This window comes from Podarcis bocagei (assembly GCF_964188305.1).
Source record: "Podarcis bocagei genome assembly, chromosome: 5".
NCBI classification, from domain to species: Eukaryota; Metazoa; Chordata; class Lepidosauria; order Squamata; family Lacertidae; genus Podarcis; species Podarcis bocagei.
The window spans coordinates 73,990,125-74,004,365 of NC_138129.1; the positions used below are offsets into that span (position 1 = coordinate 73,990,125).

Below are 14,241 nucleotides of genomic sequence, written 5' to 3' on the forward strand. Positions count from 1 at the left end.
AAAACCACAACATTCAGAGAAGGGACTTGGAAAGGAATATTCTTCAGCGGGTACAGTGCCTCTCCCAGACATTCCATTGCCACCATCCTGGCTCGGGCCCCACCTGGCTCTCTGCAAGCATCGCCAAGTTTGTTCCAAAGCGGGTATCATTTCTTAGGAGGGCTGGCTGGATCTGGAGTAAACATTCCCAGTTCATTAAGATTTGTTGTTGCTGAACATTTTCCATTACCTGGATTTATGTGCTGTGTGGTGCTTAATCATGTTTGCAAGGAGGAGAGCACTTTTCATTTTTGCTTTTCAAGATTGTGCTGGTGATCACACACGCACACCCACTTATAAGCATGCCCGCATATACAGATTCTTTTCATTTGGGTGTGCGCAGGGAGGGTGATGAATGTTGATGTTTATGAACTTCAAGGTATGGCAGCCTTGGAAACTGAAGTGCTTTGTTTATGCAGAGTCCAGTTACAACCCAGAGGGTGCCAATGCAAACTTCTCAGGTCAGACTACCATGCCAGAAATGTCACCCACATTCCCCTACTTAAAAGGGCAGCCCTCTTTCGAAGCAAAAAAAAGTGGGGGGATACCTCCCTTTGCAGCCACTGTGGTTTTAAAAATCTGAGGCCTAACTATGCTGTCTCAAACACAGCAGTTTTAAAATATGCTTTTATCTGATTCCCCCATTTTTTTTTTATCTCAGCAGGAATCCACTATTACCAGCTAAGCTGATTGATTGCGTCCTCTAACCAGCCTCTGCACCAGGCACACAGCATGTCCTTTGGACTGGAAGTCAGCTTTCATCCTCCAGGACCACCTGGATCAGCAGCTATTTTGGGTACTGTCAGCACACCACAAGGTCAGAGCACCTCTTTTCTTTTTGGGAGATGGCAGCATCTTACCTGCAAAATGTGGCGCCACTCTCCTTTCAAAGGAGTCAAGTTCCCCCGACTTTTACTGGAGCTGTCTGGAAGGAAGTATGATGCATCTCGTGGCTATTTCCCTCATTTGTTCCAATTCGTTCTTTCTGATCTTAGGCAACAATGTGAAAAATAATTTACGGTCCGAAGAGTGCCTGTTTCAAAGCCTTCCATCTCTTTGTCACACTCTGGTGTGACCAACACCAAGGCAGAACTATGTAGATCTGGGGTTCCAAGTGTGGCACCCAAGGGAATATTGGTACCCCCTGCCTCCTCTAGTTTTTTAAATTTTGAAGGGTTTGGAGTCCTTTTGTTGTTGTTTCCAGGGAGGGACACCTATCATTTTTGGGGTGGCTCCCTTTTTGTCATGTGTTTTATTTATTTGTACTATGGAACTAGTAAACTGTAATATAAAAATGAGTGGTGGGGAATAAGTTTTATTTTGTCTGCATTTAAAGCCGAACCTACCAAATTTTCACTTTCAGAAACAATACAAAGCTGCACTTTGAAATTTTGTAGTGCCAGCCTCTAGCCAAATACAAAAATGCAACACTGGGATAAATTGTGCAAAAAATGCATACATTTAGTGAAAACAACACACAGCAGTAACACATTTTATTATGGAAAATTCCTTTGCAAAAATGTGTGCATTAAGCAAAATTGCAAACCCAAATGTGTATATTCAGAGAAATTTGCTCTAAAGTTGATGAATTTTCATTTGGACATTAAAAATAATTTCAAACTGATGTGAAAATGTGGAGAAACTGAACATAAGATTGGAAAAATTAGAAACTAATATTGATAGATTTGCCTGTCCACTGTGGCACTGGGATGGGAGCAGATCCATGTTGCCTCCTTTGAAATGTTAATGTCCCCCATTTGCGAATGTTTGACAAAATAACTATACACCAGTCACAAAGAGTAATTTCCTCCTATGTAAGTGAATGGCTACCATTCACTACTGTGCTATTCTGAAGACTCTCATGGCAGTGGAGACAACAATGGTATCTCGTATCTGACACAATTTTGCAGTGTTGCGTATCTATGGACACTGTGCTGTATGGATCTGTGTTGTGCGCCTGTGCCACATATAGACTTTACTCCCGTTCCACTTCCCTTACCAGTCTAGCTGATGGGGATTTATGGAAAGGCTAAAATGTTTGAAAATATTGTAGGGAAAATGTGTTTTTCTGTTGTTGGGGGGGGGATAAGCAGAAGTGTGGGGTGCGTGTGTGAAATATATGCATTACTTATCAAACCTCTACTTAACTTTATGACTTCTTGAACATGAAATGTATTGTGCATAATAATTTAACACATAAAATTGTACAGCTTGTTATGTTTATGAAACTCTAAAGCATAAATGACTTCATTTTATGAAAAACAATAATTACAAATATACCCAGTGTCAGCTCGAGAGGGGGGGGGGAGGGAACTGCAAGTTGCTGTGCCCTATGGGAGTCAAGTATATCTTAGGGCTTTTATGCCAGCTGAGAAAATAGGAATAAATCATAAATACATTTTGAAATTAGGAACCATCCGCATTACAGTAAACAAAAGGTTTTATTGCCTGGGCTTATAAGCAGCATTGTCAGGCAGAAACTGAAAAGGTGTATTTTTTAGAGAGAAGGATAAGAAAATAAGCACCCCTGTAAAGCAGCTTTGGTTAGAATCATAGCTTGCCCCTGAGTGCACAGACTGGACAAATTCACGGAGTTACCAGTGATACCAGTGACTACTAGCCAGTCAGAGGCCTCTTCTTCTTCTTCTTCTTTGGCGATCACTCATAGCCAACTAAGACTGGCTTTTATGAGCATGGTTTTAACAGTGAGTCTGTGGAGGCCAATTCTGGATCCACATGTCCTTCCACAGTGGGGACATAGGTTTCCGGGCAGGAGTTGATCATGGTGAGGGTTTGCCGAAAGCACTTTCCTCTTAGCACGCTTCTCCCTTTCGTCCTGAGTTCAAGTGCCTTCAAAGTCCATGACACCTTTGTTAAAGGCTGTTCTCCAACTGGAGCGCTCGCAGGTCAGTGTTTCCCAATTGTTGGTGTTTATACTACTTTTTTTTAGAATTGCCTTGAGAAAGTCTTTAAACCTCTTTTGTTGACCACCAGCATTACACTTTCCATTTTTAAGTTTGGAATAGAGTTCTTACTTCGGAAGACGATAATCAGGCATCTGAACAACATGACCAGTCCAACAAAGTTGACGTTGAAGAATTATTGCTTCGACATGGGTGATCTTTGCTTCTTCCAGTACACTGGCAATAGTTTGCCTGTCTTCCCAAGTGATTTGTAACATTTTTCAGAGACACCATTGATGGAATATTTCAAGGAGCTGGAGATGATGTTTATAAGTGGTCCATGTTTCACAGGCATACAATAAAGTTGTTAGTACAATAGCTTTGTAAACAAGCATTTTGGTGGCCTACAGTTGTCCTGGTCCCCAAACACTCTGCCCTTCAATCGGGAGAAAGCTGCATTTGCCGAGCTCAGGCCGAGCTCAGGCCGAGCTCAGCATCAATGTCAGTCCTTGTGGAAAGGTAACTGGCCAGGTAGGAGAAGTGATCAACACTTTCCAACTATACACTATTAAGTTGGATTTGTGGCACTGCAGTGGGGTTGTTTTGTGCTTGTTGGTGCAGCACTTTGGTTTTTTGGATGTCGAGCGAAGATATTCAGGATGAGATCATCCTCTGAGTGTGCACACACTATGTTGTCATCAGCATATTGAAGTTTTATGATGGAAGTTATGGTAACCTTATTCTTTGCTTTCAGTCTACTCAAGTTAAAGAGCTTTCCATCTGTTTGATATATGATTTCTACCCCAGTGGGGAGTTTCCCTTCAACAGTGTGTAGGAGCATGGCAACGAAAATAATAAATAGAGTTGGGGCGACAACACAACTCTGTTTAACACCTCTTCCCACTGTGAATGGTTCACTTTGAGAGTCATTGTTATCTGTGATTGTTGCTGTCATATTATCATGGAGGAGCAAATTTATCTCAGCAGCCGACAGTCAGAGGTTATCTTCTGAATACCAGTTGCAGGAAACAACAGGAGGGCCCAGTGCTCTTCTGCTCAAGTCCTGATCGACAGTTTCCCACAGACATCTGGTCACTGTGAGAACGGGATGGATCTCATGGGTCTGATCCAAAAGGCATTTATTATGTTCTCATACCCTCCAACATTTCTCCAATGAAAATGAGGACGTCCTGTGTGTGTATGTGTGTGTGTGTGTGTGTGTTCTAGTAACTCTGTTCTAGTAACAAGAAGCCGAAAGCACCAGCCTGAAGATGACGAGTGAGACCTCGTCGAAACGTCGCCTAGACACCCCAACTCTTACACGGGAAGATACCCGAAGACACCAAAACCTGCATTCCTGTACCCGTGAAAATCTACGAAAGCAAATATATATATATATATATATATATATATATATATATATATATATATATATATATAAAATATTACTATTTTATTATTTGTACCCCATGCATCTGACTGGGTTGCCCAAGCCACTCCAGGAGGCTTCCAACATATATAAAAACCATAATAAAACATTAAACATTAAAAATCTCCTTGGCTCTGGGGGGGGGGTCACATAACTCCATACCCACCAACATTTCTGTGATGAAAATAAGGATGTCCTGAGGAAAAGCAGGTCATTTTGAGAAGAAATCAGAAACTGGGATGGCTTCTGTAAATCCGGGACTGTCCCTGGAAAATAGGGACACTTGGAGGGTCTGAGAAGTTGTTGTCTCTTTCTTGTCAGTTTGCACCTTGTTTTATGTGTATATTTCCAAACAGTACCTTTCACGAAGTTTCAGTCAAGCTGCTTCTGTCACAAAGATGGAGGAGTCTGAGGAAAATGAGAAACAAGTGGAGCCTGAGACTGTTCTTTGTCACCATATTATAGAAGCAATATACCAGACAGACGCCCAGACGGCATGAAGTAATTCTGGACCACAGCAGAAAGAGCCTCATTCAGAAAAGAAAAGGTCAACCCTCACATTTATGTATATGTATTAAATCCCCACCCCAAAAAAAGTACAAAAAAAGTTATCAACCCAAGAGATTGAGCCCATGTTACGAGAAGAAAGAAAACAAAAGATGCTACACCACTTTCCCTCTTTATAAACTTCCTTAGCAGCAGCTGTAGCACCATTAAACATTTCCTCACAACAACAGAAAGAGAGTTCAGATTGTATTTATCCCAGATTATTGTATTTGTGGATCTGTGAGGAGTGTGAGTGCAAAAGCACTTCCCCAAGTATATACAAAATTCGAAATTTAACACATCTCAGATGTATTGTAATAGCAGCATAAATGTCTGGGTTAATGTTATGTGTATGATTAGAGTTTTTCTCCTTTTACATAAACATTATTTTTGCACAACCTAAAAAAAAAAAATAGAATTGACAATCATCATGTTAATAGACGACAGAAATCTCTAAAAGGTAATTGCATATGTACATTTGGCGACAAAGAATGATAGCTGGTGCGTATTGGGTAGATTTCATTGACAGATACGATCTAAAATCCTGCTCCCCCCCCCCTCCACCTACACAAAGATCTTATTGGGAGACTTTTAAATGCATAATGTGGGACAATAAGAAAATAAGTGCAGCTGCTTCTTTCTCACAAATAGGTCTGGTCCAAATGCATTGCTGCTAATATCTGAACCACTGAGAGGGGACTGTGAGCTCTCTCTCCCTTTACATCCACCCCCTCTTCCTGCCTGCCGTTGCCAGATTTCACCAGGTATAGCAGGGTAGCCAATGGACCCCACAATCCTCTGGAGAAGCTGGCTCCTCTGCTAGTCACCTACAGATGTACAAGAGGATAAAAATTCCCCAGTCCTCAAGGATCCCCCCCCCCATTTCAGTCTCTACTCTTTGCTGTTAATCTCGCCAGTTCCGCATACTCCATCGTTTTCGAAAGCCATTCTTCCTTTGTTGGAACCGCCTCTTCTTTCCATCTTTGGGCATACAGTATTCTTGCTGCTGTCGTTATATACATGAATAAGTTAACCAACTCTTTTGGTGCATCATTGTCTCGAATTCCTAAAAGAAAAGCTTTGGGTTTCTCAGGAAACTTTTAAATCTCATTATATACTGTAATCCATTCTCAGTAGTGACCAGCTGGAAAGGGGTTTCACTGCAGACCTGGCCTCCTGGCAGCAGCATCTCTGCCTAATACTGGGATGGTGAGGCAGGTCAGTGGCAAGGTTGGGGCAGATCAGGCACAGTGGCAGAAGTGCAGGATTGGCTCTGCCAGTGTGCTGAAAGCCACCATCTCCCTCACCCCATCACTGCCCTAGCAGGATCTCCACCACCAAGAGCACAGCTCTCTCTGCTCCTGTCCATTATAAATCCTTACATTTATGGTTTTATTGAGATATCCTCTGATGGGCCTCTGTCTGAAAACATTTGGTTTGTTGAATACTTTACCTGCTACTGACAACAACCTTCCCCACTCAACACACACAAACAAACACATATATCCCACCAGTTACTACATTTCCAGACCCTCCATGCACCCCTATTTTCCAGGGACAGTCCCAGATTCACTGAAACTGTCCCGGTTTCTGATTTGATCCTGAAAAGTCCCTCTTTTCCTTAGCATGTCCCTCTTTTCATTGGAGAAATATTGAAGGGTATGGTAGGACAACCTTATTTTCATCAGAGAAATGTTGGAGGGTATGGAATTGGATGCCTTCGGGGCTTTGCTTCTGGCGGAACTCACTGGAACTCAGTTCTGGCACCTCTCAGGTTGGCAATTTTGCCATTCTAAGAGAATAAGGGAGGTGTTCATGGCAAGTTCCAGCACCTCTTTTCCTTGGAAAAAGATAGCACTGGGTATTTTCATCAGAGAAATGTCAGAGAATATGCATTCCTGCCTCCCCTGGGCAGCAGGCCTTGTGTGTTGACTTTCTAGCATCACAAGCATTGTTAACAGGAAGGATTAATCTGAAATTGCAGGTCCTTTAACTCCTTGAACAATTGATTTCATTCACCTCGCAGCGCCTCCTTGCACCAAGCGCGGCGTGATAAGTATGAGGCCCCACAAACGGCGGGACCTGGAGATAACTGCAGCTGTACATCAGGTCCCATCAGGATGCGGCAGGTTCTCCGTACTGTGGACTCCATATATTAGCACTCAGAAAAGTTGAATCAGCACACAAGTCCATTTCTTGAAAGGTATTAATCGCTTTAAAGGGAAAGAATAATAACAGGGCGATAGAGAGTGAAGGAAGGAGACGGGGAGAAATGCAATCTGTTAGGAGACTGGGACAGAACAAATGAAAATTAGAGCGGTAGTTTGCTGTCACGAGAGAAGCCTAACCGGTGAGCTACACTTCTCGGAATGGCATTTTGCTCCTGTAGTAACTCCTGGGAATCAGCGGACTCTTATATGACCATAAACCACAGCCGGTGACCAGGGATCTATATAAAGGCATTGTCCTGACTTATTCCATCAAGGCTGGCATTAGATGGTTGGGACCTCCAAGGGAATGAACCCAGGGTCTCAGCTTCCAAAAGTTAGCTCCTAGTATGTATGTGAGGGTTCTCAAAGGGAAGCCATAAGCAGCCCATCATGACTTTTTACTTAGGGATGAAGCTGGTTCAGTTCATCTGGTTTCTCTCATCAGGTTTCCCCCCCCCCCTCTTCCCACAGCTGGATGTGTACACTGATTCCACCCAACAAACTGCACAATGGGATGGAGATAAGTTGATCTGTGATGACTCATCTATGCAAACAAGTGACCATGGTGCAGAGGTCATCAAATGTTGAGAATGCATAGTTGAATCGACCCACAATGAAGGACAAACTGCAGAGATCCCAAGGACTGAAAAGAATGAGAAGACGGAAGAATAGAGCACTAAAGGGAAGTAGAAAGCTCTTTGGAGCTCCAGGGATTCCTATAGGCTGGTGTCCAAAGAAATCACTCATCAATCACAGCTCTGATTTCACTCATTGGCCAAAAACATCGAAAGGTGGGGGAAATCCCTTAGAAGTGTCTTAACTTTCTTTCTATGAGGGCCTCTGCTGATATGGGTTCTGATGTCATTCACCCAATTGTACCATTGTAAACCAGATACAAGGGAGTGAGGAAAACCCTTGAGTGCTCCAGAAATGTGTGGAAGAATTGGTGTTCCTTGGAGAAGCCCATGGAAGCACGTGCCAGGCAGATGTCTTCTTATGCTCTCACCACTTCTGACACCATCGTGCTGAAGCAACATGGGTGGTAGGGCCCCTTAGGGTTAAAAGCTTCTTCCTGGAACAAAGCAGATTTCAGCTGTTAACCCCAGCAGACCCACCCAGGTGGCCTCCCCACTATCAACTCAAATGGGAGGACCAAGTGGAAATAGCCCAGTGTCTTCCATTAAAACTAAACCCCTTGTTTCCATTTTAAATATGGGGCAATTGAGAAATCTTTGCAGGATTACACACATACAGTATTCTTAATTGGAATAGGTCTGAGAAAATGTGAGACGAGAAGCATTATGTGCTCCCATTGATGCATTACTTACCCTTTTTATTGCATCTGTGTGCTATAACATTATTGAACTCTAAATATTTGGAAAGTGTTTTCTCTTTTACTGTTGTCTACCAGCAGTCATTCCACCAAGGAGTGATGGGACTGCCAGTGTGATGTAGTGGTTAAGAGCGGTAGACTCGTAATCTGGGGAACCGGGTTCGCGTCTCCGCTCCTCCACATGCAGCTGCTGGGTGACCTTGGGCTAGTCACACTTCTTTGAAGTCTCTCAGCCCCACTCACCTCACAGAGTGTTTGTTGTGGGGGAGGAAGGGAAAGGAGAATGTTAGCCACTTTTTAAGTTGACAAAATTGCCTGTAGTGACTGGTGCCCATTGGAACTTGGTAGGGCAGAAGACAGGAAGACCAACAGTAGTACTCCTTCGGGTAGTGATAAAGCGGGATATTAAATCCAAACTCTTCTTCTTCTTCTCCTTCTCTTATCTCTTCATCGGCTCATCTAAGAGATCTGTAACTTTGAACTCCTTGAATCCTTTCATTCCAGCTGCTAGTCACAATAATTCCAACTTCCCCTTTTCCTCCTCCCTCCCATCCCCCTTTCCTTTTGCACCTTGACTTTCAGATGGTAAACTTGAGGGCAGGAGCTGTCCTTTTTCTATTTTGGAAACTGGTAGAATTCTTTGTCTGTTCTCTAAGAATTCGGACACATTTTGACATTGCATGGCCATTTTTTGCATGAGAGCTCCTGAGGTCAAGAAGCAGGTTTTTGTCTCAGTTTGGATACAGTTAGGCACCATTTTGGTGTTCCTGAATCCTAATTATGTGGTCTTTAATACAAGGAACTTGCTTCCCCATAGCCTCTCTCAATGGCCCCCCGGCCCCTTTGAAAATTTCAGTGGATGAGAATGTTATGCAGGTGTGTGTATTGGCTGGGTGTCAGCTTCCCATTTCCTTGCCCCCCACCCTAGAAATTTTGTTATGAGACTTGCAACAAACACCTGGATGAAGATCTTGGGGCATTTGCAATTTTCCTTTTGACAAAATAAAAAAAATCCTTCCTGTAGCACCTTAAAGACCAACTAAGTTAGTTCTTGGTATAAGCTTTCGTGTGCATGCACACTTCTTCAGATACACTGAAACAGAAGTTGCCAGATCCTTCTATATATAGAGAAGGTGGGGAGGGGTATTACTCAGAAGGGTGGTGGGAATCGGAGATTGGCAGATAGCTGAGATGAGCCTGATGAGCTTGTTGACGACTCTTAACGACTGTAGTAGGTCCTACCCTTCTGAGTAATACCCCTCCCCACCTTCTCTATATATAGAAGGATCTGGCAACTTCTGTTTCAGTGTATCTGAAGAAGTGTGCATGCACACGAAAGCTTATACCAAGAACTAACTTAGTTGGTCTTTAAGGTGCTACAGGAAGGATTTTTTTTATTTTGACTATGGCAGACCAACACGGCTACCCATCTGTTTCCTTTTGACAGTTAAGCGTAAACCAGCAATTTAAAAAAATGCCCTATTCATTGAGAACATGTCTTTTTGCATTCTTTTTATAGGTAGGGGAGAGGCATGGCTTTTTGTGTGTGTTTTTTAAGGAGAAAAACCTCCAAGTCCATAATGTATCAATTAACACAAGTTTACTGCAATGTGATTTTGTTCAGAATGTGAGTTGACACTTGAAAGACAAAAGAATCCTGGCACAGGGTTACATGAGCAATATGGATTCCTAGTTTATGTTACACGAAAACTTTGGCAAACTATTACAAACCATTGTCAGTATGATTATCGTGCCACGTTAACATTGTTTGAAGGCTTTTCGGCATTGCAAAGAAAAGGGCTTTCAAAATGTTTGTGCTTCTCATGACGAGAAACATACTCTTGAGCCTGTTCCTTGAGTCTTGATAGCAATCAGGGGGTCCCCTGGGCAACACGGGAGAAGAGCTTTTACCCTTGCATGTTGTTAAATGGGTTAGCTCAGGACATGATCCCCACCGGGATGATCTTCTGCACAAGCTCCGTTGAAATGCATGGGAGCTGCACAATAGCATCTTCATTTCTGAAGTCTGGGAATCTGAAGAGAAAGAATAGGAAACCAAATCCAATGAGGAATGCCTGAAAGAGACATGAATGCTTCTCCTACAGAAGATAAGATCAAGAGGAAACCTGATAGCTCTCTTCATGTCCACTTTCCTCCACCTCCCATTCACTATTGGCAAATAAAACAACACACAGCTGTAGCTTGTTTCCTTTTGACAGAAGTGGATAGAATTTTAGGCAAACTAACTAACCCCTCCAGAGTGTCTGCTAAATTGCATGCAAATAGGCCCATAAAGGAAGGGACGCAGGTGGCGCTGTGGGTTAAACCACAGAGCCTAGGACTTGCTGATCAGAAGGTCGGCAGTTCAAATACCAATGATGGAATGAGTTCCCTTTGCTCGGTCCCTGCTCCTGCCAACTTAGCAGTTCGAAAGCACGTCAAGGTGCATGTAGATCAATAGGTACCGCTCCGGCGGGAAGGTAAACGGCGTTTCCATGCGCTGCTCTGGTTCGCCAGAAGTGGCTTAGTCATGCTGGCCACATGACCCAGAAGCTGTATGCCGGCTCCCTCGGCCAATAAAGTGAGATGAGCGCTGCAACCCCAGAGTCAGTCACAACTAGACCTAATGGTCAGGGGTCCCTTTACCTTTACCGTAGGCCCATAAAAATATGATTTGGGGGTGGAAAGAACTAAAAGGAATTCATTTCCCTGATACAATAATTTCCTCTGATTACAAGCTAGCCCTCTTAGTTGTGAAGGAACTCCCTCTCCTCTGTTCCCATCCTGCCATCTTAAGTTTTGCCCTTACAAAACTGCTCCCTTCTCCAAACCAAGGGCAGTCCTGATGTTTCCGGACTACAAGTCCCACCATTCTTTTCCACTGCTCATTCTCATTTAATGGATCCAGAGCAGGGGTCATTTCCATAGTTGTACCTGGATTATGGGACACCTTGCCTGTTGAGATTCAAATGCCCCTCTTTTTCTGATGGTTAGTGAGAATGTTTAGTTAACCTAAATAAGGATTTGTTCAATAACATTTTTATCCGTTTTGCCTGCCATTCCCCCCTTTTCTTGTATCTTATTGATTAATTGTGAATGGGATTTTAAGCCATATTGAGTGGCGTGTAAGTTTCAGAATGGTGAGGAAGGAATCTTATAAATAAACCGAAACAAATATTTCTAGTTAAGGATGTTTGAATAGTGAATTCTAATACAAACTGAGCTGTTATGCACCTCTCTGGTGACCAGGCAGGATTCAACTAACTAACGCCACTAGTAGAAGCCAATGCAATGACTTCTGCTAGTGCAATAGGGTCCCTCTCAGTGTTTGAAACTCCCACTATTCTAGGCACATTTTGTGACAGGGAATTTCATTAGCGCGAGCAGTTTTTGATCTCTGGGCGCAGTACTGAGCCTAAGATTTCAGATTAACACTGCAGAGTGGAAGAAAAGGAGAACCTTTTTCTGCCTCGCCACTTCAAGCTACTCTCTGAAGACTGGAGAGGAGACCCTCTGAAGAATATTAGGGGGGTGGGCAGAGGGAGACTAGACCATGTGAAAAATGAACACAATATTTTAGCTGCCACTCATTCATTTTCAGCTTTGTATTCTTGTTATAAAAAAAGCACGCCTGGACACCCCGTTGTTGCACCCATAACCTCAGTTTAAGGTGCCATTTAGCTCCTGGCTTTCATATCTCAGTTTCTAACACTGGTTCGTCTCTCCCTCTCTCCCCATTATTGACCCAAGGGGGTGGGAGAACCCCCTGAACAGCACATGGGGGAGGAGAGGGTGGATAATTCTATCTGGGAAGTTGAAATGCTTCCACTGATGAAACAATTGCCATTGTATGAGAACTTAGGTATCTACTTGGTTTCACATTTTTTTGGAATGATATTCTTGGCAGTTTATACCTATCAAAACACATATGAAAATGCAAATTTTGAAATCAAATCTAGAAATTTAGAAATATACATATATGAAAAAGCAATCTTTTAGTGCAACTTTTCCCTTTTTAAAATAGCGATTAATATGGACATGAGGTTGAACAGGCTTATGGATGAACACATGCAAAAGGAACATGGATGAGACATCCATTCTGTTGCCCATATGTATGACTCATGTGCAAAAAACCAAAAGCATCATAGCAGATTCCCTCCTCCTACCACATGGCCAAATAAGACTCTTATCATAATGTGTGGCAGCTGATCTTAATATAACCACACAAATGTTAAGCCTCAAGCATTCAGGCACAGTTGTGTTACATGAATTACATGGAATAATTGTGTATGCTATAAGGATGTCAGAGAACTCTGACCAAAATGGAAGGAGGTGTGGAAATTATTCACTTTTTCATCACCTGTCCAGAATGGAAATCAATGCAGCAGCTGATTAGTATTCACAGTTGTTTTCAGTAATTGCTGACACACCCATACCCCAATTTGCACTGCATTTCCTTTGAATTGAAATGAATGGGGTGTGATGACGCAATGGCAAGGTACTCATAAAAGGTAAAGGTACCCCTGCCCGTACGGGCCAGTCTTGACAGACTCTAGGGTTATGCGCTCATCTCACTCTATAGGCCGGGAGCCAGCGCTGTCCGCAGACACTTCCGGGTCACGTGGCCAGCGTGACGAAGCTGCTCTGGCGAGCCAGAGCAGCACACGGAAATGCCGTTTACCTTCCCGCTAGTAAGCGATCCCTATTTATCTACTTGCACCCGGGGGTGCTTTCGAACTGCTAGGTTGGCAGGCGCTGGGACCGAGCAACAGGAGCGCACCCTGCCACGGGGATTCGAACCGCCGACCATGCAATCGGCAAGTCCTAGGTGCTGAGGTTTTACCCACAGCGCCACCCGCGTCCCCAAGGTACTCATATAATTATATAAATTGCATTGGTTATGTAATTTTGCTGCAGAAGACAAATAACACAGTTTTTGTCAGAAGGCCAACTGCAGCAGAAGAGAAACAGTACTGCATGTGACAAATTGCGGTGGGGGGGATGATGCCATTTTACAATCCTTCTATATTGTTAAGTGCTTAATCAGATGTCTTGTAAGTCAGAGAACCAAGAGCAAGAATAATAATGCAGCATAAAACATAATCATAGAAACTTTTTATGCTTCAGAAAAAAGCCTAGGAAAATGTGTCTGAACTACAACGCAGAACAACTTGAGTTTGCATGGAGTCTTCCACACAAACTGTCTCCTGGAACACTATACAGAATCATCTAAACTAACATTTTAAAATTATGCAACTCAGTTGCAAAAAAAAACCCAAAATGAAAACAAATGATGAATAAATTAAAGTAGTCATAAATCCAATTAGAGAGAGAAAGAGAAATTAAGAAGTATAAGCAAGACCGGAATATGCATTTTTAAGAAGGGGTTTTATAACAAATCGAGAATTAATGAGGCAAAGAGATACCGGCATACCGGCATGTGGACTCTTGCTGTGCAAAGGAAATAGTATTGTCCTCCTCAGCTGACATCAGGGGAAGGTCACCGTGGCTTGAGGGGATTTGAGGCTCACGTGTATAGGCAGGGACTCTGCCCATAATGAAGCATGGAATTCAAACTGATACACCATTACGTCCCTAACTGGAAATAATGTAGGTCCTTCCATTGGCTTGAAAAGTACCACTTCATCCGAGCTCCCTCAATGGGCAAAATTAACTCCACAGAGCCTTAGAACATAGCACAAATTATTATGATGTGAACCAGCTGAGGATTGGTACCTAGTTAATGTTTGTTGTAGGTGGTGGTTGTCTTATTCTGATGTA

General features: G+C 42.9%; 1 long non-coding RNA gene across 1 annotated transcript; it reads left to right on the forward strand.

Moving 5' to 3' along the window:
* Nucleotides 1–556: 556 nt before the first annotated feature.
* LOC308586945 lies at nt 557–8,018 on the forward strand. The gene is made up of 3 exons (XR_014008159.1): nt 557–856; nt 6,944–7,120; nt 7,599–8,018. It is a non-coding gene; the product is annotated as an uncharacterized lncRNA (long non-coding RNA).
* The last annotated feature ends 6,223 nt before the right edge of the window (nt 8,019–14,241 follow it).